The 16,633-nt window shown below is 40.4% G+C and overlaps 2 protein-coding genes across 6 annotated transcripts in view; one reads left to right on the top strand and one right to left on the bottom strand.

Annotated features, from left to right (window-relative positions):
• Positions 1 to 16,633, bottom strand: part of CHLSN (cholesin) — a 191,226-nt gene that overhangs the window by 84,899 nt on the left and 89,694 nt on the right. The window lies entirely within an intron of this gene.
• Positions 1 to 16,633, top strand: part of GPR146 (G protein-coupled receptor 146) — a 66,884-nt gene that overhangs the window by 38,471 nt on the left and 11,780 nt on the right. For all 5 annotated transcript variants that reach the window (XM_084641807.1, XM_084641803.1, XM_084641804.1 and 2 more), the window contains exon 2: positions 6,099 to 6,225. The gene's annotated coding sequence lies outside the window, so the exon portion shown is untranslated. The remainder of the gene's footprint in view (positions 1 to 6,098; positions 6,226 to 16,633) is intronic.

Raw genomic sequence — 16,633 nt, 5'->3', positions numbered from 1 at the left:
TTAAGAATTATGCAGAAACATAGTATTATTTAATATATAACCAACAATATTACTTAATCCTCCACATAGCGGTATTTTATCTTTATATGAACCTGCCATACGTATTAAAGTGAATTCAAATTGTTTGCATGCACTGAGAGAGACTACAGATCTCTTCCTGAATTTTAAATTAATACTGGAATAGTTTATAGAACTATAAACCCTGTCAGCCCTGGCTTTCACATTTATCTTGAGCACACATACTCATGTTCAGTAATTAGAATGAAATTGCCAAATTCAAAACAAGGCTTATTTCCATCGCTGTAGTTAGCAATACAAGGTGTTGTCTCTTTAGAAGTAACATGAGTCAGGAATGTGTTGTATTATGAGTAATATAAAGCTATGTCAAGGTGCAGTTCTGCATACTCTGGATTATTTACATTCCATAACTATGAAATCCTTATCTTGCATAGACTGAAGGGTGGTACTTTGTTAAAAAATATATATATGCAATTTTCACCAGTTGTTTATGCACATCAGGAGGAAAGATTGTTTTTGCGGTTACAAACATGAAAAGGCCAATATTGCTTTTGCTGTGTACTTGGAAAAACACTAAAGAGATAAGAGTTTGCTTTTAGTGGCATTTGAAAGCTCTCTAGATAAGAAAACTGAAATACGAAGGGTTTCAGAGTAGCAGCCGTGTTAGTCTGTATTCGCAAAAAGAAAAGAAGTACTTGTGGCACCTTAGAAACTAACAAATTTATTTGAGCATAAGCTTTCGTGAGCTGTAGCTCACGAAAGCTTATGCTCAAATAAATTTGTTAGTCTCTAAGGTGCCACAAGTACTCCTTTTCTTTTTGTAAAATATGAAGACGGATCTAGATTAGCACTGTTATTTTAAAATGTGATAACTGTCAAATATGATATCTGATGTCAGTCATAAAATGTTGATGCACGCACATAAACAAAAATGATCATATCTATTTTAATTTAGCTCCAATTAGGTTTTTCCATGTTAAAGTGTCCTTGTGTGAGCATCCTAAATTGTTTTTCCAGTTAAAAACTTTTAGAAGAAGCTTCCTGCTTCAAAAGTTAAGAGTATAGCACTTCATTTTGGGCCTGATGCAACTCTGAGGGAAATCAATGCGGGGATTTCCACTGATATCAAAGAGAACTGGACTGAGTCTTATTATTGCAGAATCATGCAACAACACCTCTTCATATCAGAGATAGGCACAAAAAGATTTCAGTTACCAAGCAAACTGATTTAACAACTCTAAATAGAATGGGGTTTTATGTTTGACCCCCCCCCTTTTTTTGGAGCTGTGGGTGCGTGTGTGGAACAATGGATGGGGAGGAGGGATGATGTTACTTACTCAAGATTTTTATGTTGGGCCAAATCCTAATCCCCTTACTCATGAAAACTACCAATGAGTGTGAATTTTGCATGAGTGAGAATAGCAGGATTTTGTCCATTGTTGGCAAAGAGCAAAATATTTGTGCATAGCACAGATTTTTCTAATAGCACCTCCCTTATCCATCCTCCTCAGTCCTGTTATCTAAATACATCGTTATGTCCCGCAAGTGTGTCAGGAAGGTTCAGAAGTTTGCTAGCCAGCTTCCCAAGTTAGCTGGCTCAACAGGACGGAGGGGTCTCACACTATCAACAGGGAAACTGGCTGGGTTTCTATAGTAGAGGTGTAGACAGTAAGTCAGAGGTGGGCAAACAAAGGCCCGCAGGCCACACCAGGCCCGCAGGACCCTCCTGCCCGGCTCCTGAGCTCCTGGCCGGGGAGGCTAGTCCCCGGCCCCTCCCCCGCAGTCTCACCTCGCCGCCGGCGCAATGCTCTGGGCGGCGGGGTGAGCTCCTGGGGCAGCACAGCTGCAGAGCCCGGCCTGACCCAGTGCTCAGCCACACCGCCCGGCTGGAGCCGGGCCATGCCGCTGCCGCCACCACCAGCCACTGGTGCTCCAGGCAGCGCGGTATGGGGGCCGGGGGAGTCTGGGGGGGGCATGGATGGGGTTGGGGTGGTCAGAGGGCAGGGAAAAGGGGGGTTGAATGGGGGCAGGGGTCCTAGGGGGACAGTCAGGAAGGAGGGGGGGTTGGATGGGGTGGCAGGGGCAGTCAGGGGTGGGGCTTCCGGGGGCAGTCAGGGGACAGGGAGAAGGGGGGGTTGAATGGGGGCAGGGGTTCCGGGGGGGCAGTCAGGAGCAGGGGTTCCGGGGGTGGTCAGGGAAAAGGGGTGGTTGGATAGGGCATGGGTCCTGGGGGGCAGTCAGGAATGAGAGGAGGGGTTGGGTTGGGCGGCGGGGGTCCAGGGGCAGTCAGGAGACAGGGAGCGTGGTGTGTGGATGGGGCAGGGGTCCTGGGGGGGGGATGAGGGGGGCAGATAGGAGGTGGGGCGGGCCACAACTCCCTCCCCTATCCAGCCCTCCATACAATTTCCAAAACCCAATGTGGCCCTCAGGCCAAAAAGTTTGCCCGCCCCTGCCCTAAGGGCTTCAAATATTTGGATAGTCAACGTTGCAACATATGTTTGTTTGTTAGTTTTTTTGAGTTTTCTAATAAACCTCACAATTGTAATTGTTCAGTAGCTGGAAAAATGAACAAAACGCCTCAAATATACTAGGTTATAAACATATAGGAAAACAGTTCCTGCTCTTAAGACCTCACAATCTAAAACTTGCAAATTAATCTTATCCATGGGATCCCATTTGCAATCTCAATTTTTCTTAAATTAATTACCAAATACACTATATGGATATTTTTATGACTGGATACTGATTAATATTTTGAATACTCACTCACCTAATACAAATTAATTAACCAGACCTCAGTAGATCTAAATATTATTATTATATTTATTATTTCTCTTATGCTTAAACAATTATACTGAAAGATATTATATTGGAAAAATTAGATAAATATCAACTAAGAGATACAAACACTATTGACAAGTACCTCCATTCAGCTTTTCGTATGTGTCAATAACTCCCATTGATGTTTGTACACATTATACACATATGGCAATGACACTATTATATATCCACTGATTTAGTAATGTTACACAGGTAAATGAAAATGTGATGTATTTCAACACATGCACTTGGGTAAATATAAAGTTATATTGCAGCCACCACAAAAATATTAAACAACTAAGCCCTAGTTTTTCTTTAGTCTGTTGATGAATTCAACTGATTTAGTAATTTTTAACCTAACTCAGCAGATATAGGCTATTCTATTTTATTTAGTATTAAACATTCCTTAAAAACCTAATGTTTGAAGTTTATTATCATACTTGCATGAACAAAACCAAAGTCGATACAAGATTACTTTTATTATTTAACATTTGTACACAGAATACACACCTGACTTTTCCATTGTCTGTATCAAGTCTGCTAATACTCCAGAAATAACTTCATTTGAACCATTCACTGACTTCAGCTTCATTTGAGCCATTACAATGCACTTAGTAGTCAAGGTTCTGCTCTAATCAAATAAGACTTTTATGCTATCCACATTACTTCTAAGTGCAGACACGCAATAGCTTTATGGAATCGTCAAAGGGGACTATATGAAAGGCATTGTTATATCTCATACTGTATATTACTCAAGCTAACATCAACAAAATTATACATTTGACTGATAGTAATCTGAGAAATTAAGGGTGAAATTTATGATGATGAGGGTCCACAAAGCTCTAAGAACCACTCAAGCCCTGTAATGCTTCTGCTTGGTGGAGATGGGGATTGGGAGCAGGAGTATGTTAGGGTATATTTACCCTGCAAAAAAAAACCCCCTGTGATGGTGAGTCAGAGCCTGGGTCTACAGACTTGGGGGGTTCATGCTATGGGGTTAAAAATAGTAGTGAAGCTCCACCCTTGGGCTGGAGCTTGGGCTCTGAAACTCAGCAAGCGGTGGTGGGGATGTCTACGCTGCTATTTTTAGCTCTGTAGTATGAACCCGCAGACTTGGGCTCTGAGGGGTACATCTACAGTGCAAAAAAAAAAAAAAGCCCCTGTAACAGCAAGTCTCACAGCCTGGGTCAACTGATTTGGGTGCGCTACAGGGCTAAAAATAGCAGTGTGGACATTCCTGCCCAGGTTGGAGCTCTGGCTCTGAGACTTTCCTCTGTTGCTGGGTTTCAGAGCCTGAGCAGGAACACCTACACTAGCCCCACAGCACAAGCCTGAATCACTTGACCTGGGCTCTGAAACTCTCTGCCAGGTTTTTTGTTGAAGTGTAGATGTACCCTTAGTGTGTAAAGCAGCCTCAGAGGAGCTCCGAACAGGCTAAAGTGACTAAGTGAGAATTACCGGTGCATGGGACCAGCCTCAGAGGAGCTCCAAACAGGCTAAAGTGAGAACTACCAGGGCATGGGATCCTGCCTTAACTGAGGCACAGGGTAGGGAGACCCCTATAACACAAGCTGTGGCCACTATTCCAGCTGTAGAATAAAAGATGCAGGGAGCCTTGTGGTCTGGCTAAAGGATGGAAGGGGGAGAACCATTGCATCCCCCAACCCTTACATTTGTTTTCTCCACAAAGTTCATTTATTGAGGTTTATGAGTTTAGAAGGTCTGAATTTCACCAGTAAAGCATATTTCACATTACATTTTATAATCCCTACAACCATCATGGGAGTTTTCTCAACTGTAAATCACAACAGATCAAATTTTTGTGTGATTCAAAATACAAAATAAATAAAATCCTATCCACATAATGGTCTACTGCCAAAAGTGTAATTAATATATAAATATAAAATTGTACAAGCCGTTTTAACAATAGAAAAATAATCATCCAGAGCTGCCGAACCTTTCTTAGTCCATCTAAATACAACTCTGGGGGGGAAAATGTGCATCTTATCTAACAACTTAACAGCCAACTAACAATAGAGCATATAATGGAAATGCTGACAGACATAACTACAGCAGAGTTCCCAGAGCCACTAGACTATTATATAGATTATAAATAAGAAATGATGGAGTCAGTCTTTTACCTTTCTAATGTCTAATCTCCTCAATAAACCACAACATTATTTAATTAGGCAATTTGTGGTTTACCTGTAAATACTGCTAAACAGTATACGGTTCTGCTTTTCAGTTGTTCACTCTAGGTTGATTTTAAATGTATTTTGTATTGTGAAGATTTATCTTACAAGATAGTTTAAGAATAAAAATAAGCAACTAATGGTTTCAGGAGCTGAAAAAATACATTTTGGGCTCAATCTTATTCCCACTGACATCAATGACAAATTTCCCATTGACTTCAATGGGAGGAGGATCACTCCCTTCTTGTGTTAATAAAAAGTTGTGTTACACATTGCTGATTATTGCTTGGGGGAGGAAGGAGAACCTACATAAATTAAATTGCTGATTATTGTCTGAAGTAAAGACAAATTATTTCAGGGTCATCTGAATCCAAGCTAAATAATTGGAATCAATGTACAATACACTCTTTATTCAAATGCAACTAATTTAGATACTTAAAATCTCATTTGTTTAAAATAAAAAATGTTTGTAACATTGAAAGAGCAATTGATAAAGTCTTCCTTAGTGATATCTTGTTATTAAAATCATGCCATATTCTCGTTGAACGACTGAAAATGTTCCTAGAACATGCCATATTACAGTAGTATAAACCACTGTAAGCATGTTTTAAAGACTGCCCTAAATTAGAATGGCTCTGATTTTCAGCCCTAACCTTAGTTACGCTCTGGATCCATTTAGTATTTGCTTTATGTATCTAACTATATTATAAGTCAACAGTTCTCAAACCAGGATAATGCTTTTTAATATGTGCTTTAAAAAAAACACAAAAGTGTTCATGATTGTGCACACTGTTACACAGAATAGGCCCCTGAGTAACGATCAGACCCCATGATTAATGCCCCTTAACCCTCCTGACTTAATCACTTAGAGATATCAGGGTGGAGGGGTTGTTTTTGTAATAGACCTCTCAGCCAATCAGAGCATGCAGCTAAAGCTTAAAGGATTATACGTGTGTGTATGTGTGGGGGGAAGTCACATGTATATACAGAGTTCAGTAACACTAACAAGAGTGGTGCAGTGGAGTCAGCGTTCTTTTTCTAAGCTCTGCTATTGTTTATTCTTAATAGAGAAATGAGACATTGGAGATTCTGCTGAACTTATTCTGAAAAAGCTTCCAATACCAGGAAAATGTTTCTGCCTGCTATCAAGGAATCCATTTGCTACAGCCTCAAACAACAGGGACGTTCTTACCGGGTGAGTTTTTGACAAGTTCACATTGTAGCTTGCTCTTATTTTTCAAGCAGCCTGCATAATAATTTAGGTATCAAACACAAACACCAACTCAGTGAAGTTGAATGGTTTCTTCATCAGAAGACAATATGCAACTTATATGGTGCACCTCTAGAAAGAGAAACCATGTTTTTGAAATGTGTGCATGTTACTGCTTTTATTATGGACTGTTCAAAGGAAAATGCTACAGTAGACTCTTGTGTGCACATTAATCCTCATTCATTTCCATGATATTAACCTTGATTGTTCAACTACTGTTAATTTTCATTTTTGTACAATTTTAAAAGATAAAATTCATTATGTCTTTATTTTTACCCCTTATTGTTTATTTTAAATATGGAGTTCTGCCAGCAGAGAATTTAGTCTGTTTGTTCTTTTAACAAAATAGAAAAAAATACCTCTCTTGAAAAACCAGTATACTCACTGAAAAAAAATGTTATTTTTACATATTTTATTCACAGCTACAATAGCAAATACTACAGTAAACTGTACTGTGTAATAAAATTGGAAAGTAGTTAAAAGACATTGCAATATACTACAATCAGAAACAAAACCAATTACTCACCAAGCCAATTATTAACCTGCTTTTTCATTTAGTCTGTATTACAACAGAAAGTAAGCCAGACTGAAATTTCATCATGATACAGATTTGCTTAGTACTTTCAGCAATAACAAATATAAACTATTTCAAATATTGTCTTTTTTTTTTTTTAAGCTGATTAGGTATTTATACTATGTTTATCACCATGTGTGTTTTCTTACTGCATCTAACAGAAATTAGGCCCACTGTATATGAGGGCTTTAACTGTCAGTTGAACTTTAGGACTCTCTTTATAAATCAAAGAACTAGGAGAACAAGGACAAAAATGCTATTTCCTTTGTCACCATAACATTCTTGTGATGCACTCTGTTGGCCCAATTCAATTCACACTAGAGTCAAAGAAAAGTCTCCCACTGAAATCAATGGAAGTTGCACTGGTCCCCAAATTAGCCAAAGAAAATGGCAATCAAACATTTTGAATAAGATAATTCCTTTGAATTTCTGTTCTTGATCTGTAATAATGACCTTAAAGGAATGGAAAAGAGAACTATACATATTTTGCAAAAGCTAAACATAGGTCCCAATCCTGTATATGCTTAAATTTATGTTCTAGCAGTCCCAGCATCCCTGTTGCTACCCGTGGTTCAGCACTGATATATATTTTACATCTGTGGGCTGTGTAAAAACAATTTGTCATCCATTGCAAAAAAAACCTGGCTGTGTGATAAATTAATTACTAGTCAATCTAAAGACTACACTGTAATTGTAAGTATTGGTATTTATTTCACTGCTGATCATTTCATTATTATATTGTATTGGGGTAGTATGTGGCTGGGATGATTTAATTGGGGATTGGTCCTGCTTTGAGCAGGAGGTTGGACTAGATGACCTCCTGAGGTCCCTTCCAACCCTGATATTCTATGTAGAAGCATCAGTCAGGGTTTATGGCCCCTTTGTGCTAGGCACCGTAAACAAACAACGGAAAGGTCCCTGCCCCAAAATCTTGCAGTTTAAATATACGAGGAGAGACAAACGAAACACACAACAGACAGATGGATAGAGAACAAGATAACAGTGAGACAATTAATATAATAAGTAGTGGTCTTAGCACAGCAACTGCCTAGCCATTATCAAATGTTTTGTAGCCATCCCAGCACAGCTGAGTTTTTCAAAAAAATCTGAAGGAGAAAAATGTAATGGCTTTCTGGATTTTTATGGAAAGCTTTTCCTATGCATATGGGGTGGCATTCAAGAAAGCACAAAAATACTTATAGGAAATTTTGACTAGTCTCTGCTCTGTACAGTAGCTTGCTCAGTAGAACCTTATGGTGTAGTCGGATTGCTAGTTTGGTGTAGAGACCTTTGTTTGACCAGATGTTGTCCATCCTTCCAAAGTGGTGTTTGCTTTTCCTAATCTCAAATGAATATCTGTATTGCAGACACCTTCAAATGTCATCACACTCCCCAGATAGAAATCGAACGGATAGAAGAATTCTGCTATTCCAGCCATGTACACCTTTCCATCTGTGGTCCAGTTTCCTATCTTCATAATCTTGTTTTTTCTCAGCTTTTCCTTTCAATCCTATTTTTGCTGCTTCCTATTCTACCTCTGATGTAAGGGCCCTATGTTGTTCCATGTCATACTTAGTAAAGCAATACTGTTGGCAAAGTCAAGGTTGTATAACTCATCTTCGCTAACCCATTTGACACTGTCCACAATGCCCTTTGTTGACCACTTGATCACCTAGTCTATTGTTAATGCCAAGAGGACTGTTGATAACGAACACGCTTGTCTAACTGCAGTCACAATATCAAACCACTCAGCCAGGTCTGTATCTGATCTTACTGTGCATGTACTTCTGTCATATATACTCCTTCTTATGTTGATCAGCTTGTGTGGTGTCCCATAGCTTCTAGCAATATTCCACAGGGTCTCTCTCTGGACACTAATGAACACTTTCTTAAAATCTAGAACGTTGATTAAAATGGTGTGATGAACTGGGGTTCTGTCTTTACCACTTCTTAATTATAGATGATTTTATGACATTGTAATATGGAAAGTACGGCTGTCAAGTGATTAAAAAAATTAATCTCACCATTTAGCAATAACAGAATACCATTTATTTAAATATTTTTGGATATTTTCTACATTTTCAAATATATTGATTTCAATTACAACACAATACAAAGTATACAATACTCACTTTATATTTATTTTTATTACAAGTATTTGAACTGTAAAAAAAACAAAAATAGTATTTTTCAATTCACCTAATACAAATACTGTAGTGCAATCTCTTTATCATGAAAGTTGAACTTACAAATGTAGAATTATGTACAATAAAACTGCATTCAAAAATAAAACCATGTAAAATTTTGGAGCCTACAAGTCCACTCAGTCCTACCTCTTGTTCAGCCAATTGCTCAGACAAATAAGTTTGTTTACATTTGCAGGAAATAATGCTGCCTGCTTCTTGTTTACAATGTCACCTGAAAGTGAGAACCGGCGTTCTCAGGGCATTGTTGTAGCCAGTGTCGCAAGATATTTATGTGCCAGATGTGCTAAGGATTCATATGTCCCTTTGCTTCAACCACCATTCCAGGGGACATGCGTCCATACTGATGACGGGTTCTGCTCGATAACAATCCAAAGCAGTGCGGACCAACGCATGTTCAGTTTCGTTACCTTGAGTCAGACGCCACCAGCAGAAGGTTGATTTTTCTTTTTTGGTGTTTCGGGTTCTGTAGTTTCCGCATCAGAGTGTTACTCTTTTAAGACTTCTGAAAGCACGCTGCACATTGGAAGGCACTTCAGATTCTTAAAGCTTGGGTCAAGTGCTGTAGCGATCTTTAGAAATCTCACATTGGTACCTTCTTTGCGTTGTCAAATCTGCAGTGAAAGTTTGTTCTTTAAATGAACAAAATGTGCTAGGACATCATCTAAGACTGCCATAACATGAAATATATGGCAGCGTGCAGGTAAAACAGAGCAGGGGACATACAATTCCCCTCCAAATCGTTCAGTCACAAATTTAATTAACGCATTTTTTTTTAACGAGTGTCATCAGCCTGGAAGCATGTCTTCTGGAATGGTGGCCAAAGCATGAAGGGGCCTGAATGTTAAATACCTTACAATGCCGGCTACAAAAGTGCCATGCAAATGCCTGTTCTCCCTTTCTGGTGACACTGTAAATAAGAAGAGGGCAGTATTATATCCTGTAAATGTAAACAAACTTGTTTGTCTTAGCGATTGGCTGAACAAGAAGTAGGACTGAGTGGATTTGTAGGGCTCTGAAGTTTTTACATTGTTTTGTTTTTGAGTGCCGTTATGTAACAAAAAAACCCTACATTTGTAAATTGCAATTTTATGACAAAGAGATTGCAGTACAATACTTGTATGAGGTGAACTGAAAAATACTATTTCTTTTGTTTATCATTTTTACAGTGCAAATATTTGTAATAAAAATAATATACACTTTGATTTCAGTTACAACACAGAATACAATATATATGAAAATGTAGAAAAACATCCAAAATATTTAATACATTTTAATTGGTATTCTATTGTTCAACAGTGCAATTAAAACTGTGATTAATCACGATTAATTTTTTTGAGTTAATCACATGAGTTAACTGCAATTAATAGACAACCCTAATAGAAAGCCTATATGTATGTGGATCCCCCAGAATTGTGTCATCTCTCTGCCAGGTCCAGAGACGATGGTGAGTGATCAGCACTCAATGATGGGCTATTCAAAGTTAAACACCTTCGGACAATGGGTTTGCTCTAGCTGGGAAAAGACACGTCCTCCTCTTGCCTGAAAGGAGAGGAGGGTTGAGAACAGTGGAAAACTACCAAAAGGCACAACAAAAGAAGCAGGTAACCCCAGCAGCAGTGTATAAAAGCATAGCACTGGGAGCAAGGGCCATTTTTCAGCTGATTAAGATGAGGGAGGCTGCTTGCAGGGGGCTGGGTAGGCAAGGGAGTGGAGGACCCTGCTTGCCTGCCTGCAGGAATACAGGTTTCAGAGTGACAGCCGTGTTATTCTGTATTCTCAAAAAGAAAAGGAGTACTTGTGGCACCTTAGAGACTAACCAATTTATTTGAGCATAAGCTTTTGTGAGCTACAGCTCACTTCATCGGCTGCAACCTGAGAGAGTTAAATAGTAAACTAGATTGTTTCACACTTTTGGGGTGGAGTTCTGGGAGGGTAGTGTGTCTGCAGGGTCAGTGCTATCCCCAGAGAGGCTAGGTGGCTGGACAGCCAGTTCCAACACTCAAGAATGATGCCAGATAGAAGGACTGCACTCTGAGATTGTGCTTAGAGACCCTGACACTGGGGCAGTGGCTGAAATACCCTGGGGATTTGGAATGGCAGAGGCTTGGATTCACCTCCCCTGGGTGTCCAGGAAGGGGCAATCTGTAGGATCTGTGACAGATGGGATTTTGCTAAGCTGTAACTTTTTTGATGATCTATCAAAGAGTAAATATCAGTTCACTGGTTTCAGAGTAGCAGTCGTGTTAGTCTGTATTCGCAAAAAGAAAAGGAGTACTTGTGGCACCTTAGAGTCCAACCAATTTATTTGAGCATAAGCTTTCGTGAGCTACAGCTCACTTCATCGGATGCATTAGCTGTAGCTCACGAAAGCTTATGCTTAAATAAATTGGTTAGTCTCCTAGGTGCCACAAGTACTCCTTTTCTTTTTATCAGTTCACTGTTAGCTACCTACTGTCATGCTGAATAAAGGTAGCAGTGGATGAAATATTACAAGAACAGGCTGGATTCTGTCCAGGTGGACAAAGGCATATAGAGCCTGATCCAAAGCTCACTCACATCAGTAAGAGTCCTCCCACTGACTTCAATGGGTTTTGGATCAAGCTCACAGTAAAACAACAAAAAGAATGAGGAGTACTTGTTAGTCTCTAAGGTGCCACAAATTTATTTGAGCATAAACTTCCATGGGCTAAAACCCACTTCATCAGATGCATGTCGGTTTTAGCCCACAAAAGCTTATGCTCGAATAAATGTGTTAGTCTCTAAGGTGCCACAAGTACTCCTCATTCTTTTTGCCAATACAGACTAAACATGGCAACCACTCTGAAACCAGTAAAACAAAAGTCCCTCGCCCAAAACAGTTTACAAAATAACGGCTATTTTTGCATGTGTATTAAAATATTACCCTGTTCCCAAAATATTCAAATTAAATAAATTAAAATAGTATTCAGTCACAGCTGGAATTATAACATGAAATAAATAAATTCACAACTGACCTCATAATGGCAGCTAACGATATCTATAGTCTAGATACCTGGCAAAATTAAAGATTACTCAGTGTCCAAAAACAAAAATCCTAAAAAAACGCTCAGACTTTCTCTGACAACTAACAGGACAATAATTTTATATACAACAGACATGGTACATTTTAGAGTCATGTCATCATTGGTATTCTACTTGTTCAGCCAGCAGCTGAATTTTCCTTCCAGACCTTAAACCAAATCAAACTGGTTACCTACCAATTTCTATACCCATTATGTGGAAAACAAATACTGTTTGTATTGGTGCATTTCCTGGAAACCTTTATTCAGTACTGCGCCCTTGCAGGCTGAGGCTGGAGAATGAGTCTATTTCACAACAGGAGTTTCCTATGGAGCCAGCGTAATGCACTCCTAATAAGTCACCAGGTCAGCTATACCTCACTTTAGCGATAGGAAGTGGCTCAATTTCAGGAAAACTGCCTTCTGCGCCTCCTGTCAGTTTTTGCAACTGGCAGCAGAACAGCTACTGGGAATGGCTTAATAATGCCAAGTTTCATCAGTGTTCCCTGTCTCAAATTCTAAGCACAGGTGAATCTAACAAAATGGAGATTGTATTAAGGAAGAACTGTAGTTTCCTCCATGCCAAGTCACGGGGTTAAATTTAATTCTGTTATACTTTCACTAGAATCATTGGACCTGCTGCTTCTCACACTAGGGTTGAATTTGGCCCATACTATCCAGGATAGAAGTCATTTTTGTCAACTTCGATTGCAAAGGGTTGAGCTGCTTTAATGCAGCAATGTTGATTTAAATGGGCCAGAAGGATATTGTGAAGTTAACATATGCTCCATACAGCTGGGATCCTAATATCTAATCTAAACCTCCCCCACTGCAACTTGAGACCATTACTCCTCGTTCTGTCATCTGCTACCATTGAGAACAGTCTAGAGCCATCCTCTTTGGAACCCCCTTTCAGGTAGTTGAAAGCAGCTATCAAATCCCCCCTCATTCTTCTCTTCTGCAGGCTAAACAATCCCAGCTCCCTCAGCCTCTCCTCATAACTCATGTGTTCCAGTCCCCTAATCATTTTTGTTGCCCTTCGCTGGACTCTCTCCAATTTATCCACATCCTTCTTGAAGTGTGGGGCCCAAAACTGGACACAGTACTCCAGATGAGGCCTCACCAATGTCGAATAGAGGGGAACGATCACGTCCCTCGATCTGCTCGCTATGCCCCTACTTATACATCCCAAAATGCCATTGGCCTTCTTGGCAACAAGGGCACACTGCTGACTCATATCCAGCTTCTCGTCCACAGTCACCCCTAGGTCCTTTTCCGCAGAACTGCTGCCTAGCCATTCGGTCCCTAGTCTGTAGCTGTGCATTGGGTTCTTCCGTCCTAAGTGCAGGACCCTGCACTTATCCTTATTGAACCTCATCGGATTTCTTTTGGCCCAATCCTCCAATTTGTCTAGGTCCTTCTGTATCCTATCCCTCCCCTCCAGCGTATCTACCACTCCTCCCAGTTTAGTATCATCCGCAAATTTGCTGAGAGTGCAATCCACACCATCCTCCAGATCATTTATGAAGATATTGAACAAAACCGGCCCCAGGACCAACCCTTGGGGCACTCCACTTGATACTGGCTGCCAACTCGACATGGAGCCATTGATCACTACCCGTTGAGCCCGACAATCTAGCCAGCTTTCTACCCACCTTATAGTGCATTCATCCAGCCCATACTTCCTTAACTTGCTGACAAGAATACTGTGGGAGACGGTGTCAAAAGCTTTGCTAAAGTCAAGAAACAATACATCCACTGCTTTCCCTTCATCCACAGAACCAGTAATCTCATCATAAAAGGCGATTAGATTAGTCAGGCATGACCTTCCCTTGGTGAATCCATGCTGGCTGTTCCTGATCACTTTCCTCTCATGCAAGTGCTTCAGGATTGATTCTTTGAGGACCTGCTCCATGATTTTTCCAGGGACTGAGGTGAGGCTGACTGGCCTGTAGTTCCCAGGATCCTCCTTCTTCCCTTTTTTAAAGATTGGCACTACATTAGCCTTTTTCCAGTCATCCAGGACTTCCCCGGTTCGCCACGAGTTTTCAAAGATAATGGCCAATGGCTCTGCAATCACAGCCGCCAATTCCTTCAGCACTCTCGGATGCAACTCGTCCGGCCCCATGGACTTGTGCACATCCAGCTTTTCTAAATAGTCCCTAACCACCTCTATCTCCACAGAGAGCTGGCCATCTCTTCCCCATTTTGTGATGCCCAGCGCAGCAGTCTGGGAGCTGACCTTATTAGTGAAAACAGAGGCAAAAAAAGCATTGAGTACATTAGCTTTTCCCACATCCTCTGTCACTAGGTTGCCTCCCTCATCATCATGTGAAGTGTTTAGTTTTCTTGCTCTACACTGCTTCTAGTTATTATTACTATTTAAGATATAAATTATGCTGGACTATAGAGTTTGGAAATAAGTACTACAGAAGTGACGAATACTTGACAATACTTTGTTTTCCTTAAGACAGTTTTGTGAAAATAAAATCCAATAAATCTTTGTGTATAATAAATATTTTTCCATTTCCACATACTAAGTAAGTTCTGACTTGCTGGATGGGTATCTGTATTCACTGTGCAAAGATTGCTTACTTTAACGGACACGGCTTTTGTTTAACTTATATTACTTATGTTGTTTCTTTAGATTTGTACAAAAATAAACCCGAAGGATCTCCAGTTTTGCTGCAAAAAATTGTTACGTTGCAAAAATGTCATAAATGCATAATGCATAAATGCATATGAGGCATTCAAGTCAGGAGTGTGCTCTCCTCTGTGGGGGAGACGGGGAGGAAAACACCTCTCAGACATTCTAAATGGGAGAAGAGGGGCAGTCACCTCCCCACATTGAGGCTCCATTGAGTTTTGGTGTTAAAACCAAATCAGAAAAGTATAAATGACTGGTGCCCTGCCATACTGGGGTGGGTACCAGCTGAAGGGGAGGACACGTGACCTCCCCACATCTCCTCCCTGCCCTGCCCTCAGCCCAGGGCCCCCCCGTGCTCTCCCTGCCTCCTTCCCACCCCACGTTACCTGGGGGAGGGAGGGGACTCCTTGACGCCATCTCCTACTCAGCCAATGGCTAAGTCAATAAAACATAATGGTGTGTGTTGGAGTTAACTCATACAGAATCACCTCTGCTGCTACTGAGCAGCTGCAAAGGGATGCTGCCAATGGTAGCGTAACCCCTGCAGGAGTCATATTGACAAGTAGTATGTAAGTAAATAAATAAATCGCCAGCAGAGTCATTTGGAGAGCAGATGTCCCTACTGGATGGCTTCTACTGCCATGGATTTGGGACCTTTCCCCACAGCTCCCCAGATCCATAATGTTGGGATGTCTCATTGCCAGACAATTCAAACAGCCCTCCCATCTCCTCCTGAAGGCATGCTTTGCAGGAATCTCACCAGGTCTACCTAGTGGTTTTTTCCTGTCCCTGCTCTCCTTTCATGGGTTTCTTTGCTGAAAGGAAGAATATAAGAAACAAAAATACACAGAACTTGTGTCCTTCTGTTCCAAAATACATAACTTCCCCCACACCCTTCTGGGAAAAAAGGAGCAGAGGCTGCAGTGCCTTCCTTTAGGAAGAAGCTCTTAAGTAAGGATCTCACTTTTTTTTTCTAGCCTAGGCCACTTGAGTAAATCCCATTAACAGAAATCTACTTTCCCATATGCACCCTTAAGTTGAGTGGGTTGCCAAATATTTGATCTCAGCAGTCAGAAAGAGATCAGAATTGTATACATTCAATCATGTTGTCTTCTCCGCTTTTTACTCATGAAATATTGGGTCTTTATTGACCCAGAGCTAGGTAAAGGAACTGTGGAGTCTTGGCGTAGCGAGATATGGGAGCCCCTACAGTTTAAGACTTCTATTCTGATATTATTTAAAAACCGAAGGGGTCTGATCTTCAGTGGTCAATAAAATTGGGGGTTCCACAGGTGGCAGGAACTCCCAAAATGTGCACTTGGCCTAGGGCCTGGCTTAGTTTTAGGGATGGCATGACATGGTGGTTTTTAGCAGGTAAAATCATGGTTTTTACTGCCTTGGGAAAAACGAGTTAGTCCCATTTTAAGGCATTTTCTGTTTTTTAAAATTGTTTCATTAATGAACACCACACTAAGTTTTAGTTACATATTCAAATTGTAGTTACATAAGGCAGTAGATTCCTAGATTAATTTAGGATTGTAAAATAAAAAGTAAAACTGCAGTGGGTGTAATAGTAATATATGTAATTATAATCCTGAATATCGGAATGTCAGCATATATTTTGGTATGTTTTCTCAGTGAAGTTATGTCTGTCATGACTCATATTTCAGTTTTCAATATTATATGAATAAAAGTCAAAAACATCTCATTATGTGAAAATGACAATAATGCAGAATTGTAGGCTCGAAGCACTAAGCAGAGGCGTGCAGGGTTGCAGACCGCCAATTCAGGTCCATTTGGCCATGCAGCATTCTGTAGCAGAAGACCAGCTTTGACGTAGTGGACAGATTGAGCCTGTTCCTCAGTT

This window comes from Lepidochelys olivacea, assembly GCF_965140295.1.
Source record: "Lepidochelys olivacea isolate rLepOli2 genome assembly, chromosome: 10".
Lineage (NCBI taxonomy): Eukaryota > Metazoa > Chordata > Testudines > Cheloniidae > Lepidochelys > Lepidochelys olivacea.
Note: the sequence above shows the minus strand (reverse complement) of the source record. Positions and strands in the feature narration are given on the sequence as shown.